The sequence below is a fragment of the Phalangium opilio genome, unplaced genomic scaffold, assembly GCF_054372755.1.
Source record: "Phalangium opilio isolate 3A_F unplaced genomic scaffold, DU_Popi_V2 ptg000002l_1, whole genome shotgun sequence".
In the NCBI taxonomy this organism is placed as follows: Eukaryota; Metazoa; Arthropoda; class Arachnida; order Opiliones; family Phalangiidae; genus Phalangium; species Phalangium opilio.
The window spans coordinates 16,619,329-16,639,413 of record NW_028324144.1 but is presented as its reverse complement, the minus strand read 5'-3'; the positions used below and the strand labels follow the sequence as shown (position 1 = coordinate 16,639,413).

The following is a 20,085-nucleotide window of genomic DNA, read 5'->3' as shown; positions in this document are numbered from 1 at the left end:
GGTTGGTGGCTCATGCCCACCAGGGAACGTTGGTGTTAATTTTTATAAGTAACGTAAAAAGTCAAAGTTTTTCCACAATACCTGAAGACCATTTAATTTTTGGGCTTCCGTTGCGCAATGGTTATCGCGTTCATCTGTTAACCGAAAGGTTGGTGGTTCGAGCCCACCCGGGAGCGGTGTTGTTTGATATCAAATGTAACGTAAAAAGCCAAAGTTTTTCCACAATACATGACAATATTTTATATTCTAAGCTTCCGTGGCGCAGTGCTTAGTGTGTTCGGCTGTTAACGAAAGGTTGGTGGTTCGAGCCCATCCGGTGGCGGTGTTGTGAGGTCTCAGATGTGACGTAAAAAGTCAAAGTTTTTGCACAATACCTGAAGACCATTTAATTTTTGGGCTTCCGTTGCGCAATGTTATCGCGTTCATCTGTTAACCGAAAGGTTGGTGGTTCGAGCCCACCCGGGAGCGGTGTTGTGAGGTCGCAGATGTAACGTAAAAATTCAGAGTTTTTCCACAATACCTGACGACCATTTAATTTTTGGGCGTCCGTGGCGCAATGGTTAGCGCGTTCGGCTGTTAACCGAAAGGTTGGTGGTTCGAGCCCATCCGGGAGCGGTGTTGTGAGGTCGCAGATGTAACGTAAAAACTCAGAGTTTTTCCACAATACCTGACGACCATTTAATTTTTGGGCTTCCGTGGCGCAATGGTTAGCGCGTTCGGCTGTTAACCGAAAGGTTGGTGGTTCGAGCCCACCCGGGAGCGGTGTTGTGTGATATCAAATGTAACGTAAAAAGCTAAAGTTTTTCCACAATACCTGACAACATTTTATATTCTAAGCTTCCGTGGCGCAATGCTTAGTGTGTTCGGCTGTTAACCGAAAGGTTGGTGGTTCGAGCCCATCCGGTGGCGGTGTTGTGAGGTCTCAGATGTGACGTAAAAAGTCAAAGTTTTTCCACAATACCTGAAGACCATTTAATTTTTGGGCTTCCGTTGCGCAATGGTTATCGCGTTCATCTTTTAACCGAAAGGTTGGTGGTTCGAGCCCACCCGGGAGCGGTGTTGTGTGATATCAAATGTAATTTAAAAAGCCAAAGTTTTTCCACAATACATGACAATATTTTATATTCTAAGCTTCCGTGGCGCAATGCTTAGTGTGTTCGGCTGTTAACCGAAAGGTTGGTGGTTCGAGCCCATCCGGGAGCGGTGTTGTGAGGTCGCAGATGTAACGTAAAAATTCAGAGTTTTTCCACAATACCTGACGAACATTTAATTTTTGGGCTTCCGTGGCTCAGTGAAATTCGCGTTCGGATTTAACCGATAGTTTGGTGGTTCAAGCCCATCCGTGAGCGGTGTTGTGAGATCTCAAATGTAACGTAAAAAGTTAGAGTTTTTCCACAATACCTGACGAATCTTTTAATTTTTGGGCTTCCGTGGCTCAAAGAAATTCGCGTTCGGCTTTTAACCGATAGTTTGGTGGTTCAAGCCCATCCGGGAGCGGTGTCGTGAGATCTCAAATGTAACGTAAACAGCTAAAGTTTTTCCACAATACCTGACGACCATTTAATTTTTGGGCTTTCGTGGTTCAATGAAATTCGCGTTCGGCTTTTAACCGATAGTTTGTTGGTTCAAGCCCATCCGGGAGCGGTATTGTGAGGTCTCAGATGTAACGTTAAAATCAGAGTTTTTCCAAAATACCTGACGAACATTTAATTTTTGGGCATCCGTGGCTCAATGGTTAGCACGTTCGGCTGTTAACCGAATGGTTGGTGGTTCGAGCCAACCCGGGAGCGGTGTTTTGAAATCTCAAATGTAACGTAAAAAGCCAAAGTTTTTCCAACATACCTGACGACCATTTAATTTTTGGGCTTCCGTTGCGCAATGTTATCGCGTTCATCTGTTAACCGAAAGGTTGGTGGTTCGAGCCCACCCGGGAGCGGTGTTGTGAGATCTCAAATGTAACGTAAAAAGCCAAATTTTTCCACAATACATGACAATATTTTATATTCTAAGCTTCCGTGGCGCAATGCTTAGTGTGTTCGGCTGTTAACCGAAAGGTTGGTGGTTCGAGCCCATCCGGTAGCGGTGTTGTGAGGTCTCAGATGTGACGAAAAAAGTCAAAGTTTTTGCACAATACCTGAAGACCATTTAATTTTTGGGCTTCCGTTGCGCAATGTTATCGCGTTCATCTGTTAACCGAAAGGTTGTTGGTTCGAGCCCACCCGGGAGCGGTGTTGTGAGGTCGCAGATGTAACGTAAAAATTCAGAGTTTTTCCACAATACCTGACGACCATTTAATTTTTGGGCGTCCGTGGCGCAATGGTTAGCGCGTTCGGCTGTTAACCGAAAGGTTGGTGGTTCGAGCCCATCCGGGAGCGGTGTTGTGAGGTCGCAGATGTAACGTAAAAATTCAGAGTTTTTCCACAATACCTGACGATAATTTAATTGTTGGGCTTCCGTGGCGCAATGGTTAGCGCGTTCGGCTGTTAACCGAAAGGTTGGTGGTTCGAGCCCACCCGGGAGCGGTGTTGTGTGATATCAAATGTAACGTAAAAAGCTAAAGTTTTTCCACAATACCTGACAACATTTTATATTCTAAGCTTCCGTGGCGCAATGCTTAGTGTGTTCGGCTGTTAACCGAAAGGTTGGTGGTTCGAGCCCATCCGGTGGCGGTGTTGTGAGGTCTCAGATGTGACGTAAAAAGTCAAAGTTTTTGCACAATACCTGAAGACCATTTAATTTTTGGGCTTCCGTTGCGCAATGTTATCGCGTTCATCTATTAACCGAAAGGTTGGTGGTTCGAGCCCACCCGGGAGCGGTGTTGTGAGATCTCAAATGTAACGTAAAAAGCCATAGTTTTTCCAGAATACCTGACGACCATTTAATTTTTGGGCTTCCGTGGCGCAATGGTTAGCGCGTTCGGCTGTTAACCGAAAGGTTGGTGGTTCGAGCCCACCCGGGAGCGGTGTTGTGTGATATCAAATGTAACGTAAAAAGCTAAAGTTTTTCCACAATACCTGACAACATTTTATATTCTAAGCTTCCGTGGCGCAATGCTTAGTGTGTTCGGCTGTTAACCGAAAGGTTGGTGGTTCGAGCCCATCCGGTGGCGGTGTTGTGAGGTCTCAGATGTGACGTAAAAAGTCAAAGTTTTTGCACAATACCTGAAGACCATTTAATTTTTGGGCTTCCGTTGCGCAATGTTATCGCGTTCATCTATTAACCGAAAGGTTGGTGGTTCGAGCCCACCCGGGAGCGGTGTTGTGAGATCTCAAATGTAACGTAAAAAGCCATAGTTTTTCCAGAATACCTGACGACCATTTAATTTTTGGGCTTCCGTGGCGCAATGGTTAGCGCGTTCGGCTGTTAACCGAAAGGTTGGTGGTTCGAGCCCATCCGGGAGCGGTGTTGTGAGGTCGCAGATGTAACGTAAAAATTCAGAGTTTTTCCACAATACCTGACGAACATTTAATTTTTGGGCTTCCGTGGCTCAGTGAAATTCGCGTTCGGATTTAACCGATAGTTTGGTGGTTCAAGCCCATCCGTGAGCGGTGTTGTGAGATCTCAAATGTAACGTAAAAAGTTAGAGTTTTTCCACAATACCTGACGAATCTTTTAATTTTTGGGCTTCCGTGGCTCAAAGAAATTCGCGTTCGGCTTTTAACCGATAGTTTGGTGGTTCAAGCCAATCCGGGAGCGGTGTCGTGAGATCTCAAATGTAACGTAAAAAGCTAAAGTTTTTCCACAATACCTGACGACCATTTAATTTTTGGGCTTTCGTGGTTCAATGAAATTCGCGTTCGGCTTTCAACCGATAGTTTGTTGGTTCAAGCCCATCCGGGAGCGGTATTGTGAGGTCTCAGATGTAACGTTAAAATCAGAGTTTTTCCAAAATACCTGACGAACATTTAATTTTTGGGCATCCGTGGCTCAATGGTTAGCACGTTCGGCTGTTAACCGAATGGTTGGTGGTTCGAGCCAACCCGGGAGCGGTGTTTTGAAATCTCAAATGTAACGTAAAAAGCCAAAGTTTTTCCAACATACCTGACGACCATTTAATTTTCGGGCTTCCGTGGCGCAATGGTTAGCGCGTTCGGTTATTACCCGAAAGGTTGGTGGTTCGAGCCCACCCGGGAACGTTGGTGTTAAGTTTTATAAGTAACGTAAAAAGTCAAAAATTTTCCAGAATACCTGAAGACCATTTAATTTTTGGGCTTCCGTGGCTCAATGGTTATCGCGTTCATCTGTTAACCGAAAGGTTGGTGGTTTGAGCCCACCCGGGAGCGGTGTTGTGAGATCTCAAATGTAACGTAAAAAGTTAGAGTTTTTCCACAATACCTGACGAATCTTTTAATTTTTGGGCTTCCGTGGCTCAAAGAAATTCGCGTTCGGCTTTTAACCGATAGTTTGGTGGTTCAAGCCAATCCGGGAGCGGTGTCGTGAGATCTCAAATGTAACGTAAAAAGCTAAAGTTTTTCCACAATACCTGACGACCATTTAATTTTTGGGCTTTCGTGGTTCAATGAAATTCGCGTTCGGCTTTCAACCGATAGTTTGTTGGTTCAAGCCCATCCGGGAGCGGTATTGTGAGGTCTCAGATGTAACGTTAAAATCAGAGTTTTTCCAAAATACCTGACGAACATTTAATTTTTGGGCATCCGTGGCTCAATGGTTAGCACGTTCGGCTGTTAACCGAATGGTTGGTGGTTCGAGCCAACCCGGGAGCGGTGTTTTGAAATCTCAAATGTAACGTAAAAAGCCAAAGTTTTTCCAACATACCTGACGACCATTTAATTTTCGGGCTTCCGTGGCGCAATGGTTAGCGCGTTCGGCTATTACCCGAAAGGTTGGTGGTTCGAGCCCACCCGGGAACGTTGGTGTTAAGTTTTATAAGTAACGTAAAAAGTCAAAAATTTTCCAGAATACCTGAAGACCATTTAATTTTTGGGCTTCCGTGGCTCAATGGTTATCGCGTTCATCTGTTAACCGAAAGGTTGGTGGTTTGAGCCCACCCGGGAGCGGTGTTGTGAGATCTCAAATTTTACGTAAAAAGCCAAAGTGTTTCCACAATACCTGACGCCCATTTAATTTTTGGGCTTCCATGGCGTAATGGTTAGCGCGTTCGGCTGTTAACCGAAAGGTTGGTGGTTAGGGCCAATCCGGGAGCGGTGTTGTGAGGTCTCAGATGTAACGTAAAAAGTCAGAGTTTTTCCACAATAGCTGACGAACATTTAATTTTTGGGCTTCCGTGGCTCCATGAAATTCGCGTTCGGCTTTAAACCGATAGTTTGGTGGTTCAAGCCCATCCGGGAGCGGTATTGTGAGGTCTCAGATGTAACGTAAAAAGTCAGAGTTTTTCCACAATACCTGACGAACATTTAATTTTTGGGCTTCCTAGGCTCAGTGAAAATCGCGTTCAGCTTTTAACCGATAGTTTGGTGGTTCAAGCCCATCCGGGAGAGGTGTTGTAAGATCTCAAATGTAACGTAAAAAGGTAAAGTTTTTCCACAATACGTGACGACCATTTAATTTTTGGGCTTCCGTGGTTCAATGAAATTCGCGTTCGGCTTTTAACCGATAGTTTGTTGGTTCAAGCCCATCCGGGAGCGGTATTGTGAGGTCTCAGATGTAACGTAAAAATCAGAGTTTTTCCAAAATACCTGACGAACATTTAATTTTTGGGCTTCCGTGGCTCAATGGTTAGCACGTCCGGCTGTTAACCGAATAGTTGGTGGTTCGAGCCAACCCGGGAGCGGTGTTTTGAGGTCTCAGATGTGACGTAAAAAGTCAAAGTTTTTCCAACATACCTGACGACCATTAAAACTTAACATCAACGTTCCCGGGTGGGCTTGAGCCACCAACCTTTCGGATAAAAGCCGATTGCGCTAACCATTGAGCCACGGAAGCTCAGAAACCTAATTGTTGTCAGGTATTTTGGAAAAACTTTGACTTTTTACGTCACATCTGCGACCTCACAACAACGCTCCCGGATGGGCTCGAACCACCAACCTTTCGGTTAAAAGCCGAACGCACTAAGCATTGCGCCACGGAGGCTTAGAATTTAAAATGTTGTCAGGTATTGTGGAAAAACTTTGACTTTTTACGTTACTTATAAAACTTAACACCAACGTTCCCGCGTGGGCTTGAGCCACCAACCTTTAAGATAACAGCCGAATGCGCTAACCATTGCACCACAAAAGCCCAAAAATTAAATTGTCGTCAGGTATTGTGGAAAAACTTTTATATTTTGGGTTACATCTGACACCTCACAACACCGCTTCCGGTTCGGCTCGAACCACCAACCTTTCAGTTAACAGATGAACGCGCAAACCATTGCGCCACGGAAGCCCAAAAATTAAATAGTCTTCAGGTATTGTGGAAAAACTCTGACTTTTTACGTAACATCTGAAACCTCACAGCACCACTCCCGGGTGCGCTCGAACAAACAACCTTTCGGTTAACAGATGAACGCGATAACCATTGCGCAACGGAAGCCCAAAAATTAAATGGTCTTCAGGTATTGTGGAAAAACTTTGACTTTTTACGTTACTTATAAAACTAAACACCAACGTTCCCGGGTGGGCTTGAGCCAACAACCTTTCGGATAACAGCCGAACGCGCTAACCATTGAACCACGGAATCCCAGAAATTAAATGGTCTTCAGGTTTTGTGGAAAAACTTTAATATTCTAGGTTACAGCTGACACCTCACAACACCGCTCCCGGATGGGCTCGAACCACCAACCTTTCGGTTAAAAGCCGAACGCACTAAGCATTGCGCCACAGAAGCCTACAACTTAAATGGTCGTCAGGTATTGTGGAAAAACTTTAGCTTTTTACGTTACATTTGAGATCTCACAACACCGCTCCCGGATGGGCTTGAACCACCAAACTATCGGTTAAAAGCCGAAGGCGAATTTCATTGAGCCACGGAAGCCCAAAAATTAAATGGTCGTCAGGTACTGTGGAAAAACTTTTATATTTTGGGTTACAGCTGACACCTCACAACACCGCTCCCGGATGGGCTCGAACCACCAACCTTTCGGGTAACAGCCGAACGCGCTAACCATTGCGCCACGGAAGCCCAAAAATTAAATGTCGTCATATACTGTGGAAAAACTTTTATATTTTGGGTTACAGCTGACACCTCACAACACCTCACAACACCGCTCCCGGATGGGCTCGAACCACCAGCCTTTCGGATAACAGCCGAACGCGCTAACCATTGCATCACAGAATCCCAAAAATTAAATGGTCGTCATATACTGTGGAAAAACTTTTATATTTTGGGTTACAGCTGACACCTCACAACACCGCTCCCGGATGGGCTCGAACCACCAACCTTTCGGGTAACAGCCGATCGCGCTAAACATTGCGCCACGGAAGCCCAAAAATTAAATGGTCTACATGTATTTTGGAAAAACTTTGACTTTTTACGTCACATATGAGACCTCACAACACCGCTCCCGGATGGGCTCGCACCACCAACCTTTCGGTTAAAAGCCGAACGTGCTAAACCTTGCGCCACAGAAGCCCACAAATTAAATGGTCGTCAGGTATTGTGGAAAAACATTGGCTTTTAACGTTACATTTGAGATCTCACAACACCGCTCCCGGATGGGCTTGAACCACCAAACTATCGGTTAAAAGCCGAACGCGAATTTCATTGAGCCACGGAAGCCCAGAAATTAAATGGACGTCAGGTATTGTGGAAAAACTTTAGCTTTTTACGTTACATCTGACACCTCACAACACCGCTCCCGGATGGGCTCGAACCACCAACCTTTCGGTTAACAGCCGAACGCGCTAACCATTGCGCCACGGAAGCCCAAAAATTAAATGGTCGTCAGGTATTGTGGAAACACTTCGGCTTTTTACGTTACATTTGAGATCTCACAACACCGCTCCCGGATGGGCTCGAACCACCAACCTTTCGGTTAACAGGTGAACGCGAAAACCATTGCGCAACGGAAACCCAAAAATTAAATGGTCTTCAGGTATTGTGGAAAAACTTTGGCTTTTTACGTTACATTTGAGATCTCACAACACCGCTCCCGGGTGGACTCGAACCACCAACCTTTCGGTTAACAGCCGAACGCACTATCCACTGAGCCACGGAAGCTCAGAAATTAAATGATTGTTAGTTGCTATTTTTGAAAGTGGCTGCGAGTCAGAGCAATCATCATCATCATCTTCATTAAGTGTAGTATCCTGCTCCAGTTCACCACGAATATAACTGATCACACTAGATCGCTGCTCTTCAGGAATTGATTTCATTAGTTTCATTTTAGGGTTTAAGAAAACTGCCATTTTATGGTACTTGTTGATCGTGAACTTTTGAAGCTCTGCAAAGAGTAGCTCTTTGCACTACGAAATACAATTATAACAAGTGTTTCGTTTTACTGTACGTGAAGTTCTTAAAACACCAATTTTTGGAAAAGAACTATACCTTTTTAATTTCTGGATGATCATCTTCTTTTTTGAGTCTGTCCAGCCATGGAATAACAAGGTGCAAAGTAGGTTTTTTTTCCTGACAAAGATCATTACTGCAAGATCTGTAACATTCCAGTATCTTGATGGTGGATTTTAACATTTCCATGTCTATTTGGAAAAAAAGTCTCTCCTCTCCTCGTTCTGACAATAATTTTCTAATTTGGTCTTTCGCCTCGTAAACGGACTCAATCATTTCCAACCGCGAATTCCATCGAGTACACACTTCTTGTTTCAGAGTTTTCACCAACTTTCTTTGCAATCCAGACTTTTTGAAGTAGGTTACGTGGTCCAAAATCAGGTTTAATTGGTGTGCGGCGCACCAAAACCATGGATACTTTCTCAAATCTGACACCATATTGGCAGCACCGTCGGAAACAAAATAAATATCCTTGTTCTCTAATTCAAATTCTTTCAATACCTCTAATAAAACAAGCTCACGGATATTATCGCCTGATTTTTTTTATCAATTTCTCTTGTACCTAAAACTTTGCACTAAAGTCTAAAGTCTTCCTGGTAAAAATGAACCGTTACAGAAATGTACTACACCATTCTGAAACTGTCTGTCCAGCCGTCTGTTGTGAGTGCTATAGATTTAACTGAATCCAAATCCATAATTAGTTTCTTCTTCACTTTACGGTAGAGATCCTCGCAGTTTCTGCTAACTGTAGGTGGGTTTGGAAGTACTAACGACGCGTCGATATTTCCATGCTGAGCACCAACAGATATTAGTGAATTTGCTAATATGCGAAAACCTTCACCTTGGATTGATCTGAAGGGTCGAATGTCCATTGTAACCATTTTAGAGCAATCTGATAGTACTCGTTTTTTGGTTCTTGAGCTTATTGACGATTGTCCATGACTCAGAAAATTTGTAATCTTAAAGCATTTCACATGGTTATTATTATGAAGTAGTCATTATTTTATCACTTAAACATAATTAGAAAGAATTTCTTTCTTACACAGAAAAAAGTGTTTAAGTTTGCAACATATGAACATGTTATAAAGTTAAACATTGGTGTGAGGTAATGTTTATTGCTTCAATGTAGATGTCTAATTACATCTCTGTTTCTCTATAAGGATCCTTAAAATGTGTTGCAAATAGAAACACTTCTTATTTTATCACGTTTAAGAGGTAAACACAGAATAATCTTAACACTAAGCTAAACATCAACGTTTGCCGGGTGTTATTTAATGTAACATGTTTTTAATACTTTGGTATGAGGTTTCAATTTTTTAAATCATTATTTTATGAAGAATTATATTTTAGAAAAACAATTAAAAAGTGGAGGTATATTTTACCACAAGGTGGTTTATTCATAATGAAACCCATAATGGTTTTCATTTTATATTGAGAAAAGGACTTCTTTACTCAAATTTTGAGCAAAATATATGTTTAAAGTGATGGTACGACATGAAAAATAAATAAGCTTTCTTGGCTTTAATAATAGAACATTTCCAACAGGTCGGCTAGATTTGTTTAAATAGGTATATTTCCATTGCGTAGAATTCCGTTAGACCGAATCCCGCCAAAGTTTCTAATGAATTTAGCCCAACCGCGGGTTTCGTATTTACAATTCAAACGAAGCTATTTATCGAATTAAGCGACCTCAAAAGTCCTAACGTTTTCAATACATTCGTACTGCCTAGGAAGCGCCACTATATTTGACAACTATGTAACAAGATGATAATAAAAAACGACCTCAGGAAGTTTTCAACACCGTGTTTTCAAAATATATAATATAATAGTATACAGAAAAAGCGAAAATTGGACTCGGGTTAAGCATTTAACAAAAACAATTTCTTCCAAAAAAAAACGTTTTCGTTCAAAACCGGGTTAGGTTAGTAATATTTTATAAATCATTTAACATTGTTACGCCTTTTCCAAAATATTGATGTTTATCTTCATTGACTTCTCAAATAATATTCCTATTCCAAAACGTTACTGTTCGGTTAGGTTTGGTTTGGCTTGGTAAGAAGTACGTCTCTTCCTCATTGGGGCGGTTATGCACTTCAAGTAAAGTAATACTGCTGGCTTAAAGTATTTTCATAAAGAATATAACATAAAAAATAAATAAATATTGGCAATTGGTTTTTTTATGTCACTTTTTTATGGACAGGAACGTAGAGATTCGAGACACTAGGAATTACGATAGTGTTTCAAATCCTCTGTATTGAGGGCTTAAAGGCTTGGAGTGAGTCGAAAGATAAATACACATCCTATTTTTTAGTTGTACCATGCGTACCACAATGTTGCCAGGCGTTTATTGAAGGATGCTTGGGTACTTGGTACAGACTGTTACGTCTACCAAGTTTCCTAGCATCCAAGAATAAATAGGATTCATAGAAGCCAGTGTTATGGGCATGTCATGGGTCAAGTCGTTAAATATATTGACGCAGTTAAATAGCTGATGGCATTATTTTATCCACTTTCCCATTGCCTTTCGAGTGGAAGTTCAACTTTGGCACGGACGACAGATGGCGCTCTTAAATTTCTACCGCCAAAAATCGTTGTTGTCTGCTCGTTTTCCCCTTCCGCGTTTTTTCGTTATAAACTTATGATTTAACGAACTGTTAAGATAAAATTTCATATTTCCTAAGACAGATAAGCTTCTACTCCTTTCATCTTACTCCCAGTTAGATTACAAGCTGGTGTTAAAAAAAATTCAACGGCGAAAAAAGTATTTGACAATCTTATCTAAGAATATTTTTTAAATATAAAAAAAAATGTTTACATTATACGCCCCCTATTTGTGAAAGACCTTATTTTCGCACTTTTATCATTCTTTATTTGAATTTGAAAGGTAGTGCTTCATAATTCAATCTTCTGTAATAACTTTCTTCGGAAAATAATATTTCAAACGTTACAGAGTCTTGCAAGGGGATTGCTTTTGCGGATTTTTGTGAGTATTTAACTGAATAATAAAATGGAGGAGGATAATAATTTAAGTAAAGAGGAAATCAGGAAACGTAAAGCAAGGGAAAGAATGAGGGCAAAAAGGTTAGATCCTGAATTTAGGAAACGAGAAAATGAAAGGAGAAGAGTGTTAGCAGCTGAAAAAAAGGCTGTTTCGGGAACAGGTTCTAGCACACCCAATGTTGGTCCTACCGCGAGGCCAGTTGGCCATGATTCTGCGAAAGATGACGCATTAAATAAAAGCTCTATTGAAAGTACCGTAAGCGTAGGCATATCTATTAATGAGGAACCCAATAATGTACAAAATGATAATGCTAATATTAGTGAAATAATCGAAGGCGATGAACAAGTACGAGCCTAGCTTATGTGTGATTGGGTTGTGGCTTCCATGTTTTGGGGACATTTGCTTTTTGTGTGGCGAGGTATGATTCAGCTTTGATATGGACAAATGTTACAAATCATACTGGTAGACTAAGAATACGGTTGAGGTATAGCGAGAGATTAGAGTTTCCACAGCAATTGAGAGATATTGAAAAGGCTTGAACAATTGACTATTTTAAAATTGAATTCCTGCACTTGCAAAGAATTAAAAAAAGCGATAGATGCATATATTTAGGTTGTTTATGGGGTAGTGATAGTCATCTCCACTCGGAGAGGTAATATTTTGGCTTTCCCAACTTGTTTACGTTACATTTGAGATCTCACAACACCGCTCCCGGGTGTGCTTGAACCACCAACCTTTCGGTTCACAGATTAACGCGATAACCATTGCGCAACGGAAGCCCAAAAATTAAGTGGTCTTCACGTATTGTGGAAAAACGTTGACTTTTTACGTCACATCTGAGACCTCACAACACAGCTACCGGATGGGCTCGAACCACCAACCTCTCGGTTAACAGCCGAACACACTGAGCATTGCGCCACGGAGGCTTAGAATATAAAATGTTGTCAGGTATTGTGGAAAAACTTTGGCTTTTTACGTTACATTTGAGATCTCACAACACCGCTCCTGGGTGGGCTCGAAACACCAACCTTTCGGTTAACAGATGAACGCGATAACTATTGCGCAACGGAAGCCCAAAAATTATATGGTCTTCAGGTATTGTGGAAACACTTGGGCTTTTTACGTTACATTTGAGACCTCACAACACCGCTCCCGGATGGGCTCGAACCACCAACCTTTCGGTTAACTGCCGAACGCGCTAACCATTGCGCCATGGAAGCCCAAAAATTAAATAGTCTTCAGGTATTGTGGAAACACTTTGGCTTTTTACGTTACACTTGAGATCTCACAACACCGCTCCCGGGTGGGCTCGAACCACCAACCTTTCGGTTAACAGATGAACGCGATAACCATTGCGCCACGGAATCCCAAAAATGAAATGTTCGTCAGGTATTTTGGAAAAACTCTGACTTTTTACATTACATCTGAGACCTCACAATACCGCTCCCGGATGGGCTTGAACCACCAAACTATCGGTTAAAAGCCGAACGCGAATTTCATTGAGCCACGGAAGCCCAAAAATTAAGTGTTCGTCAGGTATTGTGGAAAAACTCTGACTTTTTACGTTACATCTGAGACCTCACAACACCGCTCCCGGATGGGCTCGAACCGCCAACCTTTCGGTTAACAGCCGAACGCGCTAACCATTGCGCCACGGAAGCCCAAAAATTAAATGGTCGTCAGGTATTGTGGAAACACTTTGGCTTGTTACGTCACATTTGAGACCTCACAACACCGCTCCCGGATGGGCTCGAACCACCAACCTTTCGGTTAACAGCCGAACGCGCTAACCATTGCGCCATGGAAGCCCAAAAATTAAATGGTCGTCAGGTATTGTGGAAACACGTTGGCTTTTTACGTTACATTTGAGACCTCACAACACCGCTCCCGGATGGGCTCGAACCACCAACCTTTCGGTTAACAGCCGAACACACTAAGCATTGCGCCACGGAAGCTTAGAATATAAAATGTTGTCTGGTATTATGGAAAAACTTTGGCTTTTTACGTTACATTTGAGATCTCACAACACCGCTCCCGGGTGGGCTCGAACCACCAACCATTCGGTTAACAGCCGAACGTGCCACGGAAGCCCAAAAATGAAATGTTCGTCAGGTATTTTGGAAAAACTCTGACTTTTTACATTACATCTGAGACCTCACAATACCGCACCCAGAAGGGCTTGAACCACCAAACTATCGGTTGAAAGCCGAACGCGAATTTCATTGAGCCACGGAAGCCCAAAAATTAAATGGTCGTCAGGTATTGTGGAAAAACTTTAGCTTTTTGCGTCACATTTGAGATCTCACAACACCGCTCCCGCTATCGGTTAAAAGCCGAAAGCAATTTCATTGAGCCACGGAAGCCCAAAAATTAAATGTTCGTCAGGTATTGTAAAAAACTCTGACTTTTTACGTTACATCTGAGACCTCACAACACCGCTCCCGGATGGGCTCGAACCACCAACCTTTCGGTTAACAGCCGAACGCGCTAACCATTGTGCCACGGAAGCCCAAAAATTAAGTGGTCTTCAGGTATTGTGGAAAAACGTTGACTTTTTACGTCACATCTGAGACCTCACAACACAGCTACCGGATGGGCTCGAACCACCAACCTCTCGGTTAACAGCCGAACACACTGAGCATTGCGCCACGGAGGCTTAGAATATAAGATGTTGTCAGGTATTGTGGAAAAAATTTGGCTTTTTACGTTACATTTGAGATCTCACAACACCGCTCCTGGGTGGGCTCGAAACACCAACCTTTCGGTTAACAGATGAACGCGATAACCATTGCGCAACGGAAGCCCAAAAAATATATGGTCTTCAGGTATTGTGGAAACACTTTGGCTTTTTACGTTACACTTGAGATCTCACAACACCGCTCCCGGGTGGGCTCGAACCACCAACCTTTCGGTTAACAGATGAACGCCATAACCATTGCGCAACGGAAGCCCAAAAATTAAATGGTCTTCAGGTGGAAAAAATTTTATATTTTGGGTTACAGCTGAGACCTCACAACACCGTTCCCGGATGGGCTGAACCACCAACCTTTCGGGTAACAGCCGAACGCGCTAACCATTGCGCCACGGAAGCCCAAAAATTAAATGGTCGTCAGTTATTGTGGAAACACTTTGGCTTTTTACGTTACATTTGAGACCTCACAACACCGCTCCCGGATGGGCTCGAACCACCAACCTTTCGGTTAACAGCCGAACGCGCTAACCATTGCGCCATGGAAGCCCAAAGATTAAACGGTCGTCAGGTATTGTGGAAACACTTTGGCTTTTTACGTTACATTTGAGACCTCACAACACCGCTCCCGGATGGGCTCGAACCACCAACCATTCGGTTAACAGCCGAACGTGCTAACCATTCAGCCACGGAAGCCCAAAAATGAAATGTTCGTCAGGACTTTTGGAAAAACTTTAGCTTTTTACGTTACATTTGAGATCTCACAACACGCTCCCGGATGTGCTTGAACCACCAAACTATCGCTTTAAAGCCGAACGCGAATTTCATTGAGCCACGGAAGCCCAAAAATTAAATGTTCGTCAGGTATTGTGGAAAAACTCTGACTTTATACGTTACATCTGAGACCTAACAACACCGCTCCCGGATGGGCTCGAACCACCAGCCTTTCGGTTAACAGCCGAACGCGCTAACAATTGCGCCACGGAAGCCCGAAAATTAAATGGTCGTCAGGTATTGTGGAAACACTTTGGCTTTTTACGTTACGTTTGATATCTCACAACACCGCTCCCGGGTGGGCTCGAACCACCAACCTTTCGGTTAACAGATGAACGCGATAACCATTCAGCCACGGAAGCCCAAAAATGAAATGGTCTTCAGGTATTGTGGAAAAACTTTGACTTTTTACGTTGCTTATAAAAATTAACACCAACGTTCCCGGGTGGGCTTGAGCCACCAACCTTTCGGATAACAGCCGAACGCGCTAACCATTGCGCAACGGAAGCCCAAAAATTAAATGGGCGTCAGGTGGAAAAAATTTTATATTTTGGGTTACATTTGAGATCTCACAACACAGCTCCCGGGTGGGCTCGAACCACCAACCATTCGGTTAACAGATGAACGCGATAACCATTGCGCAACGGAAGCCCAAAAATTAAATGGTCTTCAGGTATTGTGGAAAAACTCTGATTTTTACGTTACATCTGAGACCTCACAATACCGCTCCCGGATGGGCTTGAACCAACAATCTATCGGTTAAAAGCCGAACGCGAATTTCATTGAGCCACGGTAGCCCAAAACTTAAATGTTCGTCAGGTATTTTAAAAAAGTCTGACTTTTTACGTTACATCTGAGACCTCACAACACCGCTCCCGGATGGGCTCGAACCACCAACCTTTCGGTTAACAGCCGAACGCGCTAACCATTGTGCCACGGAAGCCCGAAAATTAAATGGTCGTCAGGTATTGTGGAAACACTTTGGTTTTTTACGTTACATTTGAGATCTCACAACACCGCTCCCGGGTGTGCTTGAACCACCAAACTTTCGGTTCACAGATGAACGCGATAACCATTGCGCAACGGAAGCCCAAAAATTAAGTGGTCTTCAGGTATTGTGGAAAAACGTTGACTTTTTACGTCACATCTGAGACCTCACAACACAGCTACCGGATGGGCTCGAACCACCAACCTCTCGGTTAACAGCCGAACACACTGAGCATTGCGCCACGGAGGCTTAGATTATAAAATGTTGTCAGGTATTGTGGAAAAACTTTGGCTTTTTACGTTACATTTGAGATCTCACAACACCGCTCCCGGATGGGCTCGAACCACCAACCTTTCGGTTAACAGCCGAACGCGCTAACCATTGCGCCATGGAAGCCCAAAAATCAAATGGTCTTCAGGTATTGTGGAAACACTTTGGCTTTTTACGTTACACTTGAGATCTCACAACACCGCTCCCGGGTGGGCTCGAACCACCAACCTTTCGGTTAACAGATGAACGCGATAACCATTGCGCCACGGAAGCCCAAAAATGAAATGTTCGTCAGGTATTTTGGAAAAACTCTGACTTTTTACATTACATCTGAGACCTCACAATACCGCTCCCGGATGGGCTTGAACCACCAAACTATCGGTTAAAAGCCGAACGCGAATTTCATTGAGCCACGGAAGCCCAAAAATTAAGTGTTCGTCAGGTATTGTGGAAAAACTCTGACTTTTTACGTTACACCTGAGACCTCACAACACCGCTCCCGGATGGGCTCGAACCACCAACCTTTCGGTTAACAGCCGAACGCGCTAACCATTGCGCCACGGAAGCCCAAAAATTAAATGGTCGTCAGGTATTGTGGAAAAACTTTGGCTTTTTACGTCACATTTGAGACCTCACAACACCGCTCCCGGATGGGCTCGAACCACCAACCTTTCGGTTAACAGCCGAACGCGCTTACCATTGCGCCATGGAAGCCCAAAAATTAAATGGTCGTCAGGTATTGTAGAAACACTTTGGCTTTTTACGTTACATTTGAGACCTCACAACACCGCTCCCGGATGGGCTCGAACCACCAACCTTTCGGTTAACAGCCGAACACACTAAGCATTGCGCCACGGAAGCTTAGAACATAAAATGTTGTCTGGTATTGTGGAAAAACTTTGGCTTTTTACGTTACATTTGAGATCTCACAACACCGCTCCCGGGTGGGCTCGAACCACCAACCATTCGGTTAACAGCCGAACGTGCCACGAAAGCCCAAAAATGAAATGTTCGTCAGGTATTTTGGAAAAACTCTGACTTTTTACATTACATCTGAGACCTCACAATACCGCACCCAGACGGGCTTGAACCACCAAACTATCGGTTGAAAGCCGAACGCGAATTTCATTGAGCCACGGAAGCCCAAAAATTAAATGGTCGTCAGGTATTGTGGAAAAACTTTAGCTTTTTACGTTACATTTGAGATCTCACAACACCGCTCCCGCTATCGGTTAAAAGCCGAACGCAATTTCATTGAGCCACGGAAGCCCAAAAATTAAATGTTCGTCAGGTATTTTGGAAAAACTCTGATTTTTACGTTACATCTGAGACCTCACAACACCGCTCCCGGATGTGCTCGAACCACCAACCTTTCGGTTAACAGCCGAACGCGCTAACCATTGTGCCACGGAAGCCCGAAAATTAAATGGTCGTCAGGTATTGTGGAAACACTTTGGTTTTTTACGTTACATTTGAGATCTCACAACACCGCTCCCGGGTGTGCTCGAACCACCAACCTTTCGGTTCACAGATGAACGCGATAACCATTGCGCAACGGAAGCCCAAAAATTAAGTGGTCTTCAGGTATTGTGGAAAAACGTTGACTTTTTACGTCACATCTGAGACCTCACAACACAGCTACCGGATGGGCTCGAACCACCAACCTCTCGGTTAACAGCCGAACACACTGAGCATTGCGCCACGGAGGCTTAGAATATAAAATGTTGTCAGGTATTGTGGAAAAACTTTGGCTTTTTACGTTACATTTGAGATCTCACAACACCGCTCCTGGGTGGGCTCGAAACACCAACCTTTCGGTTAACAGATGAACGCGATAACCATTGCGCAACGGAAGCCCAAAAATTATATGGTCTTCAGGTATTGTGGAAACACTTTGGCTTTTTACGTTACACTTGAGATCTCACAACACCGCTCCCGGGTGGGCTCGAACCACCAACCTTTCGGTTAACAGATGAACGCCATAACCATTGCGCAACGGAAGCCCAAAAATTAAATGGTCTTCAGGTGGAAAAAATTTTATATTTTGGGTTACAGCTGAGACCTCACAACACCGTTCCCGGATGGGCTGAACCACCAACCTTTCGGGTAACAGCCGAACGCGCTAACCATTGCGCCACGGAAGCCCAAAAATTAAATGGTCGTCAGGTATTGTGGAAACACTTTGGCTTTTTACGTTACATTTGAGACCTCACAACACTGCTCCCGGATGGGCTCGAACCACCAACCTTTCGGTTAACAGCCGAACGCGCTAACCATTGCGCCATGGAAGCCCAAAGATTAAACGGTCGTCAGGTATTGTGGAAACACTTTGGCTTTTTACGTTACATTTGAGACCTCACAACACCGCTCCCGGATGGGCTCGAACCACCAACCATTCGGTTAACAGCCGAACGTGCTAACCATTCAGCCACGGAAGCCCAAAAATGAAATGGTCTTCAGGTATTGTGGAAAAACTTTGACTTTTTACGTTGCTTATAAAAATTAACACCAACGTTCCCGGGTGGGCTTGAGCCACCAACCTTTCGGATAACAGCCGAACGCGCTAACCATTGCGCAACGGAAGCCCAAAAATTAAATGGTCGCCAGGTGGAAAAAATTTTATATTTTGGGTTACATTTGAGATCTCACAACACAGCTCCCGGGTGGGCTCGAACCACCAACCATTCGGTTAACAGATGAACGCGATAACCATTGCGCAACGAAAGCCCAAAAATTAAATGGTCTTCAGGTATTGTGGAAAAACTCTGATTTTTACGTTACATCTGAGACCTCACAACACGCTCCCGGATGTGCTTGAACCACCAAACTATCGCTTTAAAGCCGAACGCGAATTTCATTGAGCCACGGAAGCCCAAAAATTAAATGTTCGTCAGGTATTGTGGAAAAACTCTGACTTTTTACGTTACATCTGAGACCTAACAACACCGCTCCCGGATGGGCTCGAACCACCAGCCTTTCGGTTAACAGCCGAACGCGCTAACAATTGCGCCACGGAAGCCCGAAAATTAAATGGTCGTCAGGTATTGTGGAAACACTTTGGCTTTTTACGTTTGATATCTCACAACACCGCTCCCGGGTGGGCTCGAACCACCAACCTTTCGGTTAACAGATGAACGCGATAACCATTCAGCCACGGAAGCCCAAAAATGAAATGGTCTTCAGGTATTGTGGAAAAACTTTGACTTTTTACGTTGCTTATAAAAATTAACACCAACGTTCCCGGGTGGGCTTGAGCCACCAACCTTTCGGATAACAGCCGAACGCGCTAACCATTGCGCAACGGAAGCCCAAAAATTAAATGGTCGCCAGGTGGAAAAAATTTTATATTTTGGGTTACATTTGAGATCTCACAACACAGCTCCCGGGTGGGCTCGAACCACCAACCATTCGGTTAACAGATGAACGCGATAACCATTGCGCAACGAAAGCCCAAAAATTAAATGGTCTTCAGGTATTGTGGAAAAACTCTGATTTTTACGTTACATCTGAGACCTCACAACACGCTCCCGGATGTGCTTGAACCACCAAACTATCGCTTTAAAGCCGAACGCGAATTTCATTGAGCCACGGAAGCCCAAAAATTAAATGTTCGTCAGGTATTGTGGAAAAACTCTGACTTTTTACGTTACATCTGAGACCTAACAACACCGCTCCCGGATGGGCTCGAACCACCAGCCTTTCGGTTAACAGCCGAACGCGCTAACAATTGCGCCACGGAAGCCCGAAAATTAAATGGTCGTCAGGTATTGTGGAAACACTTTGGCTTTTTACGTTTGATATCTCACAACACCGCTCCCGGGTGGGCTCGAACCACCAACCTTTCGGTTAACAGATGAACGCGATAACCATTCAGCCACGGAAGCCCAAAAATGAAATGGTCTTCAGGTATTGTGGAAAAACTTTGACTTTTTACGTTGCTTATAAAAATTAACACCA

General features: G+C 43.7%; 2 non-coding genes across 2 annotated transcripts; both read left to right on the top strand.

Annotated features, from left to right (window-relative positions):
* The first annotated feature begins 4,063 nt into the window (after positions 1 to 4,063).
* Positions 4,064 to 4,136, top strand: TRNAN-AUU (transfer RNA asparagine (anticodon AUU)). Its single transcript has one exon. It is a non-coding gene; the product is annotated as a tRNA-Asn (tRNA).
* A 662-nt stretch (positions 4,137 to 4,798) lies between these two features.
* TRNAN-AUU (transfer RNA asparagine (anticodon AUU)) lies at positions 4,799 to 4,871 on the top strand. Its single transcript has one exon. It is a non-coding gene; the product is annotated as a tRNA-Asn (tRNA).
* The last annotated feature ends 15,214 nt before the right edge of the window (positions 4,872 to 20,085 follow it).